Raw genomic sequence first — 6,000 nt, forward strand, 5'->3', positions numbered from 1 at the left:
ATCTCAGAACAGTCATTGTAATGTACATCTGTGGCTTAACCATAAAGCTCTGATATATGTATTCTATTTTTAGCTCTTTACTATACTTTTTAGCTTTGTTATACTTGTAGGTTGTGTGCTGTGTCTGTCATGTGTGTAGAACTGCTTAGCTCTAATAAATTATTATATCTGACAAATGATGATCTCTCGAGTTCAGTGCAACTAACCCCAGAATCTGAAAGAATCCCGGATGCCCCTCTAGTGGCACATCACAGCAAATGGTATAATCAAAAGGATTCAGGGACACGGTGAGCTTAATGCACATGCATAACTCTCTTTGCATACATGGACAGGAGATCTGATGTTCTCTAGATGCCCCAAACTTCCTGCACAGTGGACAGACATATATATTTTGGTCAGAGAAATCTCAGCTTTGATATGTCATACTAATTAGTCAACTACTATCTGTACCTATGAAAGCTTCTGAACAGTCACTGAAAATAATTCAAGATTTCCAAAAAAGGGAGCTTGTTTATAAATGAGATCATTCTTCCAGGTTAGAGAGCCTTTCATACCATCGGCTTGGTAGCCACCTGGCCCTTGATCCAAAGCACATGAATTCAACAGTAGATTTTGGCTTGAGTTCAGTGGATTCAAATCAGGCCCAAGATAAAAAAAGACAATGGGAAACTGTCCTATTGGCTTATGGGCCTGTGGATGTATCTAGGACCTTGCTACATTAAAGACATGAGGAAGTCTATTTTTGCCCTGAAAGACCCTAAGATGTCTATTAGTTGAAGGAAAATACCCATATATTTTTAAAGAGTTTTTAATGAGTTTTGAACTAAAGGCACTAAGACTCAAATTTCTAAATTACTCTTTCTCTGAAGTGCTTCTGTATGAACATGTAAAAGTATGGAGCCATCTAACAGTTACTTTTATGAGCCTATCTTGCTGCTCGTATTTCAGTGGTCTTTTAATGATGGTAGTCTTGTTTCAGCTCTTAACAGCACTGGAAGGTTTTAAGAATTAATGCTTCATAGATTTGCTTTACCTTTTTGAGCCCCAGTAAATTTTATCAACTTTTTCACACTGAATTCATTTACTGGCCAATTTGAAAACTCGCCCTAGTAGACATTTTACTTTTATTTCTTTTCCTGTCAGCACCAGATGGGATAAATAATGATGTCAGTGAGCCCAGCTCTAACTTCAAGGACCAGAAACTGTGCAGCACTAATCTAGAAAACAGTGGTGTTCTTAGAGAGAATTGGCTTTACAGCAGTAAGATGTTTGAGCTTTGCAAGAAATTTGGAACAGCAAGATGTTTCTCGTAATGTACCATTCTTCAAACACAGTATCTCAGAGGATATTTGGGTTTCTCTTTCATTTGTCCCACAGGTAGTTCTTTCCTAAGATGTTTATTCAATAAAGCGGCTCGGTATAAGCTTAACTTCATAAAAAGTATGAATAGTATAAATCCTTTAGAAACAAAGAACTTTGTGTCATGCAGAAAACTCTGATAATAGAAACTATGCTCTGGGATATAATATATGAAACAGAAAGTCCCAAGTAGATCACTTTCTAAAGCTTTCTCTGCGTTGCCCTGTCTTGTGGTATATGCCAGCTCATTAAGAAAGCTTAGGCATCCATACATTCAATTCCTGATTCCTTTTGCTTCTGCCATTAACTCTTGCCCTCAGTTGTCATTATCTTTACATCTCCTGGCATTGGTGTCTTGTGACCCAGCAAGGAAACGACACTTCTCTAAGCTGGAAGTGGAAGCTATAAAAGGCAGAACTATTCCAAAATGAGGTAATGATAACAATAATAAACCAGTTGCTCACCTCTCAAGGACAGCAGAGGTAGAGAAAAATCAAAACTGAAATGGGGTAGTGGAAAATTTTTAAGAGAAATTTTCCATTTCATACAGCATACGTTTTCACTCTAGAAATATGAACCACCTGTAGAAGGCCCCCAAGGGAATAGTAGTAGTGCAGATTGCATATTAATCTCTTGGCCCCCCTCTTGTTTGCGATATGTCTCAGGCAATCTTTTTTCCTATGCACATCCGTGATCTCTTACACTAATTATTTGGAATTCATTTATAATAAATGCCTTATGTCTCCTTGCAGTGAGGCACGCATACTGAATGTTCACCGCTTTTGTGTGTAGCAGAATGACTAATACAATAGAATTCCAGACGGAGAAAGATAAACCTTTGGTTGAGTAGTGTTTATTTTAAAAAGACAAGGAAATAAAAAGAGCATTATTTGGGCTGGACTGTGTGGCCAAACACATTTCCGTCAGGGATGCTTTCATTTCCTATTTTGCTTAGAACAAGAAACAAATGAAAAATTGTTCTTGGGACAATTTAAATTATCTTTGGATGAGCCGTGCAAGGTTTCTAATGATTTATTTAGAATCACCAGGCCGTTTTTCTGCTTATTTACTTACTGCTTACTACTTACTGTAATAATTCATCTTAATATTTTAGGAAGACTTTTAAGCCATTACCTCCTTGCTGAATTTTGTAATGGAAAGACCTACACAAACTTTGAGAAAACTTTTTTACAAACAAATAATAAGTCTACATATTATGTATGCTAAAATGCATTAGAAGCCGTTGGCTCTGCATGAGAAGAGATGCAACAGTGACTAGTCTCGTCTTCCTAAAGCCCAAGCACGATACAAACGACTAGCATATTTATTGTATGTTTTATGGGAAAAGTAAGATATGATATTGATTTTTAACTATTTTGAACATTTCTGAAATCCTTTCACTATTACTGAATCGGAATTTGGGCTGTTATCAGTACCACCATCTTAAAGTATTCTGCCAGTCAGTTCAGTATCAGATAAACTCTGCCATCCATGACTCTCTAAGAAAGTGAGTGCAAAGTCGCTGCATATTATTGTTACATGCATTGTTTCTATTCAATTGTTTTATCTAACTAAAATGCCTTTTTAAGCTTTATCATTCCTTTTGTGAAGACAATAACAGCAGATAGGCTAGACGCACACTTTACTTCTTTGATCTTAGCATAATATTGTTCTTCTTGCTTTTTCAAAGGCATTTAAATGTTTCTAATATGCTGCTACTTTATCACAGCAAGAACAATCAAGGAAACTTTCTAGTTCCTAATCCATATAGCTTTTGTTGAAAAAAATAATAATGTAATATGAATTTGAATGACATTTCTGCTCCTTGATAAATGTAGAACTGCACAGCAAAAGTAAAGCCTGTCTAGGTGAGACACTGGGCAATCCTGGAAACTGGACTGAGAACTTTTCTCCCCCTAGGGGCTGAACATCACACAAGCTGCCTGCCCCTCCACCTCAGCTATATGGAATGGCTCTTTCTGCTTGACTTAAAGAAACAATCAGTAAACAGATAGATACATCCTAACCCAAAAAATCAAACTTCAATCAAACACAAATCTAATTCCAGCTCCCTGCATACTCACTGAGGACATGTGAGGGGAACAAGCGACGTATGTCACAGACATTTTGTGCTCTACTGAAGACAAATCAAACACTACTTGGATGATCACCCAATAATCCACCTAAAATGGAGTAGGGAATAGAGCAAACCAGGCAGTAGAATGGGATCTGTTGTAGCATCTCATCCAAACCTCTCTCCTGAAATAATGTTTAATTTTACCAAAGGAAATGCATGGTCACATATGTAAGGCAATTAGGGACCCTGTACATGATGTTGGGCTCTGCCAGGTGCCAGAGCTTCACATTAATCACAGAAAGTTAGAGGCCACAGTCTGAGCCTCTTCTTAACTTTGAGTCCAGGGTGCATTTAATCCCTTTTCTACTACTAAGTTATTACAGTTCTGGTCAAGGTTTCCAAACGAAGGTGTCATCAGACTGTGGGTTGTTTCAGAAGATGAATTAGGGAGATGAATCATAGTCCATTGACCCTGTCTGCTATGCAGCCTGTCTGCTCCAAGGTTCCTTAGGTCTCAATGGATGGCACCACAACAATATCCCCTTCCCAGTATATTGTCGAGGACTTTCCGTCAGTTGCCCCAGTGTGGGGTGGTTAGCTAGTGCTCTACTGCAACGAATGAGCAAGGTTGCCTGAGCACAACTAGGTGCTGGTTGCACCTAACTTTGATTGTACTCTAACTATTCTTCCCAGCCATAGTGACTTGAAGTTCTTTTTCTTTTTTTTTTTTTTTTTTAAATGAAAAACAGAATTTCTGATGCAATTCCAGTACTGGCTGGAAGTACTAGGAACCTGGCACAGGCCATGAGTACCTATGTGTCCATCCAGCCCTGTGTTGCATGAGAACACATCCAACCAGGTTGCGTGAGAAGCTGTGAAAGCTTCTCCCAGATTAGTCGCACACAAAATGCTGTTGCTATCACTTCAGTTGAGATTTACATCTGAATGAATGTGGAAGCCAAGCATAGAGTGTGCCAGTTGCTGCTTTTAGCTCTTAATGCAATAGGACATAATTCATTTCAGTGTTTGACAGACTGGGATCTTTAAAGGAAATTGTTTAGTTCTATATTATTGGAAGTGGCATTTATATATTCAGAATGTTTTCTTGTGGTTCTTTTTTTCTCTGTAGTTTAGTTCTGGTGGTAGTAATAAGCTTTCCAGAACAGAAACACAATGAAGTCAAGCAGTGATTTACATGTTAAAGCAAAGACTGTTCTGATACTGAAAACTGATATATATCTTTTTTTAACCTGCTTTTCTATAAACAATAAGGAACTTACTGTATCATTTTTTTAATCATTGAAAGCTTGATCCAACATGCACTGATACCAGCCAAATACCTATGGATTTTGGATCAGACCTTTAATGGTCAAATTATAGGGCAGTATGAAATACACAGAATTTATATTTTCTTCTTATATGATGAAGTTCCTGCTGTTGCAGAAGTGCTGTTACTACCATCCAGTGGCATTATTGGCACATCTCCATCTTATTGTTCACATTCCCCCAAGGTTTCTTACACTGGTATTGACTCTTTTTTAGGCACTGTTTCCATTGCTTGGTGTATCTAATATTGCACTGTGGTGGTACTTTGACACGCTTCTACATTTTCCTTCTGTGAGGCCAGGGAGTCTCTCAGTTCTCCAGAGTGCCCAAGCCCAGACCCTTGTGTTAGTCTCCCCAGTCTCGCTTTCCCCAGTGCCCATTCTTCTCTTTCCTCCTACCTCCCCATTCCCTCGCCACCGCATACAAACCCCCGCTTTCCTTCCCTTCTCTTCAGGACCATCTGCCTGTCTACCTCCCACTTAGACTTTCCCCATGACCCACTTCTCAGCCTTCCTGGAGACCACTACTCCATCTACCATTCATAAATTTATTTTGCCTGTCTTTCTCTTTCACAGTGTATTGTAAAAGCCAAAGAGAAGAGCTAAAACAAGGGACATTGTTCTGATGGAATGTGTTAATAGTTTGCTGAGACTAGGTCTTTGATCTAGAGACAATTAAAGGGCTTCTCAGTCTACTAACCAGATGCCGGGGGCTCTGTGTGTCCCCTCTTTTCATCCTTTAGTTTTCTGATTTCCACCCAAATCCCTAGGATTCTGCCAACTGACGCCTAGAACATTTCCTGTCCAAGTGATTGGACATGGCATTCAAAAGTTGCTACATTAGGTCCAAACTTCCAGAACAGAAATCTCGTCAAGTTGACTGCAAGCTCAGCCAAAAAATGGCACTACAAGTTCCCCATTTTTACTGTCTCTCAGCGATTTCCCGAGCAAATGTATTCCATACACAAGCAAAAATATGTTTTTGTTTTTCTAACTAGTGACTTTGCAATCACAGGCTGGAGCTTGGCAGTCAAGTCTGAGTTCTTTCCTTCTTATGCGTCAACAGCAGTAACAATGACCCGGCAGATCAAACTAGGCCCTGTTCAGCCTTGTAAGAACCACTTTATTCCCACTGTGTTCTCCGTGACTCCAGGGCTCCCCATTTACTTAGCAGTAATGCCTTCTCCCAGCATTCAGCAACCATGAGTCTTAAAAATAAACATCATGAGCTTAGCTTAA

This window comes from Struthio camelus, chromosome 3 (assembly GCF_040807025.1).
Source record: "Struthio camelus isolate bStrCam1 chromosome 3, bStrCam1.hap1, whole genome shotgun sequence".
NCBI classification, from domain to species: Eukaryota; Metazoa; Chordata; class Aves; order Struthioniformes; family Struthionidae; genus Struthio; species Struthio camelus.